This window comes from Lissotriton vulgaris, chromosome 6, assembly GCF_964263255.1.
Source record: "Lissotriton vulgaris chromosome 6, aLisVul1.2, whole genome shotgun sequence".
Taxonomy (NCBI): domain Eukaryota; kingdom Metazoa; phylum Chordata; class Amphibia; order Caudata; family Salamandridae; genus Lissotriton; species Lissotriton vulgaris.
This window is the reverse complement of record NC_141694.1, coordinates 719,614,276-719,627,420: the sequence shown is the minus strand read 5'-3', so window position 1 is coordinate 719,627,420 and position 13,145 is coordinate 719,614,276. Positions and strand designations below refer to the sequence as shown.

The 13,145-nt window shown below is 38.5% G+C and overlaps 1 protein-coding gene across 1 annotated transcript in view; it reads right to left on the bottom strand.

Annotated features, from left to right (window-relative positions):
• The window catches only part of PREP (prolyl endopeptidase), a 721,276-nt gene that overhangs the window by 78,728 nt on the left and 629,403 nt on the right, over positions 1 to 13,145 (bottom strand). The window lies entirely within an intron of this gene.

The window sequence follows — 13,145 nt, the reverse complement described above, 5'->3', positions numbered from 1 at the left end:
AGAATATGTTTCTCTCACAATTTCTGGTAAAAATTAAAAACAGAAGACAATGAATTTACAAATTAACTTTGCTTAAGTGTTATCAGCTCATTCAGGATGATCGATTATCAAAGGCCAGTGCGCGCCACAGAGTATAATTACATCATGAATTCTAATAACATAGAAGAAATACTAACACTAACCAGTACTCTACAGCCAGTCGTCTCTATACAGTGACCCTTTACAATGAAATCTCTTGATTTAACCAACGTATTACCTGTGACCATGACGAATCTTGTTAAAATTGGTGCTAAGGTTTCAGGCATCCATATGAGACAAATCCTTCCAGTAGTTATTTTAATGCATTAGTGGTCCTAGCCAATAGAACAGAATCATCTGCATACAATAAAATCGACAACAGATGCCTAGTAACCCGAGAGACATCTTTATGTCTAGTAGCAACAATCATTAATGTAGAAAATAAATAGAATTAGAGCTAAAGCACAGCCCAGTCTGATTCCCTTAGACAAACTAAAGGAGGCAGTGCAATTCCCCTTTGTGTTGTACTGATCTCTAACGTTGAGGTCACAATGCAAACGAAAGGATAAGATGACTGAGTCTACTCCCATATTGGCAAGTATGGATCATAGCTTTGGCATATTGGCACAGGCAAATGCCGAGCTGAAGTCCATAAAAGCCAAGTGAAGGGAACCCCTTTTCCCCACAGTGTACTTCTCGATCAATATCTGTAGATTACAGTATTGCGCTCTATGGTGCCCAAACCTAATCTCAAACCATATAAGACATCTGAAAAAATCCCTCTCCCCTCTGCCCAATTTAGTATACGTTTTCCCTTCCAGACATTTTTTTTACGAAAGAGTCGATCAATGAAACTGGACAATAGCAACATGTGTCCCCTCTATCATCTTTTTTATGAACTGGAACTTTAATCGATTCAGAGCAATACTCAGGGATCCTTGACTCACTCACTGCGTTAAAGACTCTGGTGATACTAGGAGCCCAAAGATAGATTTTAATTTCAAAGAAGCCCATAAGGACCCCATCTGGCCCAGGGGCCTTTATCGAAGAACTGTTTATAATATGGTCTCCGACTTCTAAATAGGAAAAGGGCATGCTTATGCTCAGTTAGTTAGGACTCAAGGAGGTGCTGCAGACTAGAAACTCAGAATCCATCCGTATATAAAATAACGCTAAGTGTAACACTGTACAGTCAGTGCGTTTTCATTAAAAGGGAAAATAGTTTAATGCATACACAACTCAATAATATGCACAAAATTAAAAACATGTCAAGTTTGCAGATAGAAATACAATTTGGAACTTTCCTAAAAGCTGTCTGGCTGAATAACCAGGGTGTAATTCATGTGCTCTAATGCAACTAAGCCTCTGAATCCAGTCTGGTGCCTTTTGTATGTAAAGTAGCATGTAACAATGTGCTCAACAGCAGACCACATGTTTTCTCTCTATGAAAAAGGCATGTGATGGAGCGAGTTTCAGAATTCATTTTATTCTGACTCGCGAAGTTAATTCTCTGTAACATGAACTAATTTATTAATGAATTGTTGCATGATTTGTTTAATTAAATCAACTTAGAGTAAAATTACATTCACGAACACGCGGGACTAACATTATGTGCTCTTGTTGCATTTGCGTGTTTGTCTTGTAACACATAATTAATATTGTCTTGTTCGTCCTATTGTCCTTGTCACTATTAACGCGGCTGATCATTTTATGGCATGTGCTTTCATTATGTGTGCTTATGTGTTTGTCTTATGTTGTGACTGTTTATCTATGTTTTGTTTGTCAATCTTTTTACTCTTTCAGATATATAAAGAATTCAGCTGGACATTAAGAAGAATGGTAGATATTAAATGTGCTGCTTTATTTGTTTGCTTATGCTAGGTTACATATATTAATGGGTTAATTATTAGCAATGAAGGGTGGGTAACAGAAGGGTTTATTTTACTTGAATTAATCACCTTTTTGTGTTTGTTTAAATACTAGCTCGAGTGAAAGGTTTGAGGCCTAGTCCTAATGAAAGTTGGTTGGCCTGACAAAAGGAGCTGAGCACGACAGTGACGGTGTTTTCATTGAAAAACTTCCACGGAAACGTGCAGAAGCTCAAACAATGGACGATCTGTACATCAAACTCCGAAAGCAAAAGCGTCAAGGCCAAGGAAGCGTGTAGAGGCAGCTTGGCTAAAATCCTGGAGGAAATAAATTTGAACATTTAGTTAAATGTTGCGACTCTGGGAAGTCAGTGTTGCTTCGTGTCAATGGACAATGACATAATGATGTCACTAGTAGTGATGCGTTGGCCTCTCGGTGGTCTGATGGATGACAACCAATTAGGTTGCTGCTTTTTGTAAAAATATCATTTTTGGTTAGATTAGTGAGTAAGAAAGGTATCAAAACCTGGCCTCTTGAGGGGAGCGGGGCTGACTGTTTCCTGAGGGCAAAGTGGTGTCCGTTTTCCTTTGGACACGTAAGGCATGTTTGCTTAATAAATGATTCTTTTCCTTTCAGGTCAGAAAGCTTAACATAGGGTTTAGGGTTGATTTTTTCTTTAAATTGTTATTTCTGTGCAATGTTGAAGTGTCAGACCTTTTGAGCCAATAATCTAATGATTAAAACTGATTTATTAAAAATGCTTGAAATTAATAAATGAGCTAATAAAGATTTTGAAATTTTGAAACTTTTAAAATAAAAGACTTAAAACGTCAAGCTGGTCTTGATTATTTAGTTGTTACCATTAGCTTAATTCATTGGCCTCAGTGGTCTAATCAAATGTTTCTTTGATAATTCATGAATATAAATGTTATACTCCAGTTGTAAATATGTACATATGAGTTTGATAGTGTGATTAATTAGGCCACATGATTCAGCTTCATGATTTTCTGTCTTGTTCGTATGGGCCTTGGTATTGATTAGTTTGGTGAGTATTAGGTAGTGAATGGTGATGCATGTGAGACAGAATTTCTATAGTGACGCTGGATCAATTCTTTTGGTAGCAGATTCCGGTTGCTATGGTAACATACATGTTACATGTAAATTACATAGGATACATGTCTAAAAAATGTTGTTAGGTTTGTTCACTTGTTGTATGTAGTCGAAAGGATTTTTCCAGCAGTGTGAAAAATTCCTGGTTATTTGCCGGCAAAGAGTAGTGTGACTAGAAGAGTTACACAGTGCATTTGTTCGGTTTCAAAATTGTGGTATAGAATATATCACGTGTTGTTGACGTACAACACAAGTTTAGGGACCTTAGATATGACTGGTTGAATGTAATAGTGAGGATTGCCTATGAAATCGTAGCATTAAGCAAAGGGACCTGGTGAGCCTGTTTTAAAACTTTTTGTGAAAAGAGTAATAGGATTTATCTAAGCTTGAGAGAAGGGTAAGATAGCGTCGTCTATTCTTATTAACGTTTGACGTTTTCTGTGGTTGGTTCAAGTCCTGCCAAGATTTTGTGTGTGTATGATTAGGGTTTCCGTATGAATGCGCGAATGATCGTATAGAAATAGCGTCATCTATTTCATGCGGAGAAAGAGTTCCGAATGTTTGTAAAACTATCACTTTGTTAGCGAAACAGACAAGTGGTTTGTTTATTTGTAGTATCTAATTAAAATTCATTGGAAAGCATTGTTCTAAAATGGCGCTGTGAAAATTTTTTGTGAAGGAGGGGTGAGTTTACAGCGTAACACTCAGAGAAGCTGCAGCGGCAGTGTACGTCATTTTGGTTCGCGCTGTGATTGGCTAACATACGTCACAGAAAGCGCACTGATTGGTTCACGTGACAGTGACGAGCTGGTACCAGATTGGTCAGTTCTGAATACTGTATTTCTATTGGTGGAGCAAGGTGGTGACGTGGCTTAACCTGATTGGCTTGTTGGTGTCTTTTGCGCACAGATTGGCTGGAATAGCGGAACACCAAGAGAACATTTCGAAGCTTACCGAATAAACAATTTTGATTTAAAACATGAGTTATTGGAACGATAGTGAGATAAAGAAGCCTTCATGGTTTCAGAAAGTGAAAAATGTATTTAAACCTGACAAGAAAATTGAAACGCGTGGTGGTAAATTACTTCATAAGTACAAAACACCTGCAGCTTATATGGAAGGCGAATATGGCTATCATACCGTAATTTGGTTTGATAATTGGATGCATTATACTAAAAATGATGGCGTATTAACCTGGCCGGAAGATGGGTCATTTAATATGAACGTTTTGAGAAATTTGAGAGGAAAAATGATGGCCGAAGCCTAGACCTACACAATTTGAGGCATTGGTTGAATGGGAGGTTGAGATGATGGAACTTGAGCATGAAAGTAAATGCTTGGTACCTAGAAATTCAAAGTATATTCTTAATAGAGAAACACATGAAGACAAAGTGAGACGCTGGAGAAAGGCAGACATGTATGATGGTCTGTATCCAGTGAGAATAATGATTACTGAAGATCTAGAACAAAAGAAAGCTGAAAAGAGACTTGATGAGGAATTAGATGATGCGGTTTTAGAAGACATTTATGCTACTAAACGCAAACCGCCACCTTATCAAGAAGATTCTCAATCTACCCCGAGAGTTTCTACAGGAACTTCTCCAAGTGCACCTCCTAGAGAAGCTGAGGAAGGTTCTCCCAGATTTCTAAAATTACCTGAAAGAGTAGGGTCAATAAATAATTGTAGTACACCTAGAGAAAATAGATTTCCCCAACAGGAAAATAATTTTGTGAGAAATCAGGAAAGAATACTTGCAGACATGCCAGAAATTTCTAGTTACGATAAAGCGAAGGAAGATTTAATTCAACAATTGACAAAAAGCATGGAAGCAGTGACAGTACCAGTAACTATTGGTCCTGATGTACCAGTTTTCGATCAAGGAGAAAATAGACATTGTGCTTCGACAGTTCCATTAAATGCAGAAATTCAAAAAGTGGCTGAAAGATTTTATTCGGAACTTTCAGAGATACATAGAGAAAAATCTATGATGCCAAATTTAACTTAAAATGGGAGTCTGTCAGGTTCGCAAACACCATCTGTGGCAGAATCAGATCCAGGTCCGTCAGAGAGAAGCCTAAACAGAATAGATTTAACGCAAAATGCATTGTCCCCAGAAGCTTTTGATTATAAAAAGCTTGATGTTGCAAAATTAAAAGCTGATTTAGAAGAATTAATTATTGGCACAATTGGTACTGACAATTTGAAATTGTATCAGGATGATGAACTTCTTTGTATTTGCAAAAGTATTCAGTGGAAAACGAAAAACAGGTATGAACAACTGGAAGAAATGGCTGCTGAATTAGAAATTGATTTGAGTAAACAGAAACATTTGCAGAAACACTACAGAGTGGATTTTTCTGAAAGGGATATTGACAATCTCAATGCTGCTGGAAGAATGGCCCATATAAAAGAATTAATAGGTTTTCTCAGAAAACTAGGTGAATTAGGTAAATGGAGAATAAAATGGTCAAAGAATAAAGAGCAGGATAAAAGGTTGAGAAACGAAGTGGTTTCAGAATTTCCAATGAGGGAAATAGCAGGAGGTGGGTATGTGCATGTTCCTTGGTCCAGACAGGATATTCTGCTGTTTACCAATGATTTCCCTCATTTGAGAGAGAAGCCAGTTGAATGGTATCGACAGGTAGACAGATTTATAAAAGTGTCACAGGTTCTGTGGATTGATCTGGATTGATTCTTTGACATTGTAGTCCCATCAGATCTTTGGACAGAATGCACAATTTCTGTGGATTGGCCAAAAGAAGAACCTGCCCGAGACACAATTACAGGTGCCCCATCAAAAGAGGTCATGGACATTTATAATAAAGTAATCTATTGGCTGAAAGGGAAAATTCCCCCGAAAGAAGTGGACTGGGTTAAAATTGACAGAACAAATCAGGAATCAAAGGAATCAGTTCACTCATTTTATGAAAGGTTACTATTAGTCTTCAAACAGTACAGTGGCTATGAAAAATTAAGTGAAAAGGACTTGAACCACTTTATTTACAGATTTGTTTATGGCCTGAGACCTGAAATTGGTGAGATGATTAAAAATGGGATTGTGTGCTGGCAATCACTTTCAGTTGATGACATCCTGAGAAAGGCAAAATATTGCAGTGACGAGATAGATGCAAAGCAGAAAAACCTCAAGGAAAAAGCACTGTGGGCACAAGTGAAGGTAGCAGAGCAGCAACAACAGCAGTTAGCTTCTATGCAGCAGCAGAATCAAGGCAAATTTAAGAATAATTTTAATATTAATAACAAGTCTAAATTTAATGTAAATGTTGAAGAGCTAAAACAAAAGCTCCCATGTTTTAATTGCGGCGAGATTGGACACTGGAAGCGTGAGTGTAAAAACCCGCCCAGAAATTTTAAAAATAATTCATTGAATCCACAGGTGCAGTGTGAGTTAAACCAGCAGCAACAGCTACAGCAACAGTTAAACGAGTTAAGTCAGCAGCGACAGCTACAGCGACAGGTAGCAAATCAGCAGAGCCAGATTCAGCAGAACCAGATACAGCAGAGCCAAATTCAGCAGAGTCAGGTACCACAAGCACCATTCCCTAATAGTGCTAATGCTCGGAGATTTACACCCGAAACAGGTTTCTGTGGAGGTAATCAGGTAAATAATGTGTCAAGAGTTAACATGTCAAATGCTTTTCAATTTTGGCTAAAAGATAAAGAAGACAGTGATTCATCAGAAGATTATTCATGACGGTGCCTGAGAGAGGAAGAAGAGTGTGTGCTTGGACCCACTCTTGAGGTAGATCAGTCTGGTCCATTTGTAAATGGTAAAGTGAATGACGTTGATATCACTTTCCTTGTGGATACAGGTGCTACCCGTTCTACTGTTAGATCAACGAAGTATCTAGTCAGGGAGGTGACTCTGATAAGAAAAACGAAAATAAAAAGATTGAAGTAATCACTCGAAAGACAAAAAGAGTAATAAAGCCAAATCAGAAGTATAAGTCCCCAGAGTGGACCTACATTATAATCCCGCCAATTGTTGAGGTGGAAAGCAGTAGCCAAGAAGATTTGGAAGAAGCTAGTGACAAAGATTGATGTTGTTTAAATTTTAGATAAGGGTTTATTTCCTGGCATAAGGCTGAAGAAAATGTGTTAGGTGACTTTAGGTCGAAGTAACTGTGTTTAGCTGGAAAGCACATATTCATGTGACGCAAGGTCGAAGAAAAGCTGTTTAGGGTTTCTTTTAAAAAAAATAAATTTAAAAAGGGGGCTATAGTTTAGTTTTACATAGTTAACATTTTTGTTTTCCAATTTTGATCGTTTTTTTCAAAATGCCTAGTTCAGTTACTTCAAGGTGTTCTATCTTGAGAAGATGTTGCAAAATGTCTTCAATTTGTGTGGTTTTATTAATTTTAGTTTGGTTAATATTAGCTGTAGTTTACCCTTTTGGCATTGACAAACAAAAACTCAAGACTAACATAACAAGTAAGGTAGAGACTAAACATGAGAAACATGCTAGCAAGTCTAGCAGAGTTATTGAGCATAATCCAGAGATCCATCAAGATAGATCTGTTGGAGATTTCTCAAGCAATTCATTTTCAAGGCTTCTGTCTGAATATGTTAAAGTAATGAATGTTAAAGATTGTTATGTCTGTGTGAAGCTGCCTGCTTCTGTTTCAGAGGGGGTAACTTATAACATGTTACCTCTCACTTATGGCATTACTTGCAGTGTAATTGCTAGCCTGTTTTATCAAACTGGTCGTCTGGAGTATTATTATTCAGACTTTGATGAGGTTTTTGCAAATCTCAAAGTTGTAAATAGCTTCAACAAAGTAAAACCTGCGAAACAGATGAGGGAATTCTTTTTAGTTACTAATGAACTTAACTATGAGTATGCTTATAGAAATAATTTAACATGCAAAATGAGAGTAGAAGAGAAGACTTTCCTGAACATGGTTGAGGAGAGGAGGGCTGTTTACAAGAGAAATGAGATGCTTAAACATGCTAAGTCCAAGTACTGGCAAATGGAGGACGCTAAGCTTAACGGTGTTAACACAAATGCAGCTATTCATATAGATGAACCAGTTAGTGGTACATTTTGTATTAGAAGAGATAACACACTTTATGATAACTTTTTTGTGGGTGCTAGTCAATGTGAGGATACTTACGTATCATAGGAGGATGGGGATTTAAAGGTGGAAAGGATCCAATTTTTCCTGGAATTTATTTTATTTGTGGCAATAAAGCATATTTTAGCCTCCCAGACCATTGGTATGGGAATGTTATCTTGGATTAGTTTTTCCAAAATTTTTTCATGTTGACAGAAATGAAAAGGGTACTTTTGAATTTGGTGAACACCTGAATAGGTACAAAAGAGAACGTTTTACAGAAGTCCTGGGAGACATTTTTGGTGCTGTCATTCCTATGGTGGGAATTACCATGAATTCAATCAAAATCAGAAAGGTTTCTACAATCGTAGATAGATTGTCAACAGATACTGCAAGTGGTTTCCAATTAGTCAATACAGAACTTGTTGCTACCAGGAGCATGGTTATGCAGAATCGTCTTGCATTAGACATTCTGCTTGCAAAAGAGGGAGGAGTCTGTGGGGTCTTACATGTCCAGCATTGCTGTATTTATATTCCTGACAAGAGTCGGAATATAGAGTCGCTTATTAAAAATATCACTGAGTTTCACGAAGAAATAGAACCCCTGGAAGAAGAAAGTTTCACAGAACGAACAGGCAAAAGAATGGAGGCGATAAAAGAATGGTTTTCAGAAATTGGTAGCTCCATCATTGGCAAAGTGCTCTATCCAGTAATTTTCATCATTATAGTGATATTGCTGCTAAAAATTAGTTGCATGATTCACAAGAGGAAGAAGCATCAGAAAGAAAAGAGGAGGATTTATAAACTCAGAAAGGAACAGGAGAAGGAATATGAGTTAGAAGAGATGCGAAGGGCTCAGTTTGAAAGTGTTGACCAGACAGCGGAAACAGGGGTTTAGGGAGACTAATACCGAAAGAATTCAATATGTGATGTCTCTAAATTGAGTTCAAAATTTCTTAAATTTTTGGTATTGTTTGGTGATTTTTAAATCAACAGATGAGGGAGTTGATGGAGCGAGTTTCAGAATTCATTTTATTCTGACTCGCGAAGTTAATTCTCTGTAACATGAACTAATTTATTAATGAATTGTTGCATGATTTGTTTAATTAAATCAACTTAGAGTAAAATTACATTCACGAACACGCGGGACTAACATTATGTGCTCTTGTTGCATTTGCGTGTTTGTCTTTTAACACATGATTAATATTGTCTTGTTCGTCCTATTGTCCTTGTCACTATTAACGCGGCTGATCATTTTATGGCATGTGCTTTCATTATGTGTGCTTATGTGTTTGTCTTATGTTGTGACTGTTTATCTATGTTTTGTTTGTCAATCTTTTTACTCTTTCAGATATATAAAGAATTCAGCTGGACATTAAGAAGAATGGTAGATATTAAATGTGCTGCTTTATTTGTTTGCTTATGCTAGGTTACATATATTAATGGGTTAATTATTAGCAATGAAGGGTGGGTAACAGAAGGGTTTATTTTACTTGAATTAATCACCTTTTTGTGTTTGTTTAAATACTAGCTCGAGTGAAAGGTTTGAGGCCTAGTCCTAATGAAAGTTGGTTGGCCTGACAAAAGGAGCTGAGCACGACAGTGACGGTGTTTTCATTAAAAAACTTCCACGGAAACGTGCAGAAGCTCAAACAATGGACGATCTGTACATCAAACTCCGAAAGCAAAAGCGTCAAGGCCAAGGAAGCGTGTAGAGGCAGCTTGGCTAAAATCCTGGAGGAAATAAATTTGAACATTTAGTTAAATGTTGCGACTCTGGGAAGTCAGTGTTGCTTCGTGTCACTGGACAATGACATAATGATGTCACTAGTAGTGATGCGTTGGCCTCTCGGTGGTCTGATGGATGACAACCAATTAGGTTGCTGCTTTTTGTAAAAATATCATTTTTGGTTAGATTAGTGAGTAAGAAAGGTATCAAAACCTGGCCTCTTGGGGGGAGCGGGGCTGACGGTTTCCTGAGGGCGAAGTGCTGTCCGTTTTCCTTTGGACACGTAAGGCATGTTTGCTTAATAAATGATTATTTTCCTTTCAGGTCAGAAAGCTTAACATAGGGTTTAGGGTTGATGTTTTCTTTAAATCGTTATTTCTGTGCAATGTTGAAGTGTCAGACCTTTTGAGCCAATAATCTAATGATTAAAACTGATTTATTAAAAATGCTTGAAATTAATAAATGAGCTAATAAAGATTTTGAAATTTTGAAACTTTTAAAATAAAAGACTTAAAACGTCAAGCTGGTCTTGATTATTTAGTTGTTACCATTAGCTTAATTCATTGGCCTCAGTGGTCTAATTAAATGTTTCTTTGATAATTCATGAATATAAATGTTATACTGCAGTTGTAAATATGTAGATATGAGTTTGATAGTGTGATTAATTAGGCCACACGATTCAGCTTCATGATTTTCTGTCTTGTTCGTATGGGCCTTGGTATTGATTAGTCTGGTGAGTATTAGGTAGTGAATGGTGACGCATGTGAGACAGAATTTCTATAGTGACGCTGGATCACATGCTAGAGGTTCTGTCAACATATTCACAATCAATGTGCCAGGCCTATATATTTTGTTGATGCGAATTGTATTAATCCCAACTGCAAGGCTATTGCCTTCAGCAAGGTATGGAAACATTAATTTTTCACAATATGTGAACTAAGGCCCCCTGCTCCCTCGCTGCTCCGTATTTACTCTCCGACTCTGCCAGCACAACTTCTCACTATGGTTTGAGGAACAACCAATGTTCCTGGTGCTTCCAGGCAGAGAGGTCCACTTCTCCTGCTCTCCCCACTTTAGCAACTACCTTAGCAGCTTCCTCTCCTCAGATGTGGTCGGGAGGCAGGAGACCCCCACAACCAGGATGTGTTTATAAAACCCTGGAAGATGTTCCCTTCAGAAACCTGCTGTTTGCTAGACTAATCTCATGATTTCCCACTGCTAAAGGTTAACTTAGGCAACAATGCCTCGATCCCCAGGGTGACACCACACTCACCCATGGAAAAGCATAATTGCACTGAGGATTACTTAAGACACCAAATTCCCCCATCCCTCAGAGTACTCTGTGCAAAATATTTTCCAGCTATACTCAAGTGGCCAAGAAAAACTTCAATAACTAGGACACTGGTGGAGAATTTTGGCAGGGTTTACCGTGTTCTGCTTCAGGGGGTTTCCTCTACCATCCAGCTGTTTCTACAGTGAGGGGTCTGTGGGCACCAAAGGTTTCATGAGGATTTCCTGAAGCCTTTCAACAGCCTCTAGCAGTAATGATTTTCTTCCTTAGTGGCCGCTTAGATCTTCAGGCCTTAACCTGCCCTCCTGTCCAGGCCAGGCGATCTACTGACCTATAGGGTCTTCCCAATTGGTCCAGCACCAAAGACCTTTCATTTTGTCTGCACTCCCCACCCGGCCAAACATTTTGACACTTGCTATTTGACTGTGCATAACAAGAGTCTGCAAAGACTAGCAGCTTGTAATGTACAGTCACTGAGCAAGAGGCAAAAGGTTGGGAAGCAGGGGAGTGCAGACAAAAAGTGTGGTACGTAAGGTAAGACTTACAACAAGACCAGTCCAAAAGAAGTATAGGATAGCCACTCCTTCAAAGACCTTAGCGTGTCTATCCTTCACTGATCCTGTGAGAAATTCAGGGGCATGGTATGATCAGCCACGGAAAGAGTGCAAGTTAGTCCAGAATACAAGTCCAGAGTGGGACCCCCTCAAACTCCAGACAAAGGTTCAATCATCAACTGCCCTAGTGCCCAGCACGCCGGAATGCAGGAACCAGCACGCTGTCTGCCCCATCCCTTTGCCACACTCTGAAAAAGATTAAAAGTTGCACCTCTATTGTTAGACCTAACTCATTTGACAGGTTTATTTCCAAACTTTTGCCTCCTATTTTTCTGACTCTGATTTTGTTGGTTATAGGATTCTGGGCCCTTTACCACTGCTGATCAGTGGTAAAGTGCATTTGCTCTCTATATACATTTTGACAATGATTAGTAATCCATGATTGGCATATTTGATTTACTGGTAAGTCCCTAGTAAAGTGCACAGTGTGTGCCAAGGCCTATAAATCAAATGCTACTAGTGGGCTTGCAGCACTTGTCGTAACACCCACATGAATAGCCCTGTAATGTATCTCAGACCTACCACTGTAGTGTCTGCGTGCACAGTTGTGAACTTCCAAGTTATCCTGACAAGTGCACCCACTTGCCATGCCCAAATCTTCCTTGTCCTTACATGTAAGGCACCACTAAGGTAGGCCCAAGGTACCCCCATGGACAGGGTGCAGTGTATGTGAAAGGTAGGACATGTACTAGTATGTGTGACATGTCCTGATAGTGAAATACTGTGTAATTATTTTTTCACTGTTGAAAGGCTATCTGTCCCATAGGCGTATTATTGGAGTTGCACTGTAACATTTTTACATGTGTAACTTGCAATAGGGACTAGATAGGAAAATTAACGTTAGACTCTCTGAACTCAGAATTTCATTAACACACCTTTTGGTGAAGTTGGTTTGTAAATCCTGTGTTAGAAAATGCCACTTTTAGAAAATGTTATAGAAAAAACAGATGCGTCTTATGACAAAATTAATTTTTTAAAAACATATTTGTGTTATATTTAAGTGATGTAAGCAAGAATTTCTTAGTAAGGACTGCTGCTTTTAGAAAATGGGCATTTTCTTACTTTACCATTCTGTGTGCCTCTGGCTGTTTGTGTATTCAGCATCTGGTGTGCGAGTGACAGGAGCTAAGATGTACAATCACTCTAGACAGTCACGGGGGTTTGAGGTGTGCCTTGCGGACTCATCGCTGGCCTGACTAGACCAGGTCTGCAATTAGAGTAGTGGGAGGAGTTGTGATTACACCTTAATAGGCTGTGTCTACTTTTGCACAATGCTGACTCCGCCCCCTGTTGACATGCTGCACCAGTGAATGCAGAACTGGTTTGGACTAGGTTCAGAGACCCTTGCCATAAATAGAACAAAGACATTTTGGGGTATAAGTACTACATCTAAAACCCTGGGACTTTACATTAATTCCAGGAACAAGAGGACCCTGTCAAG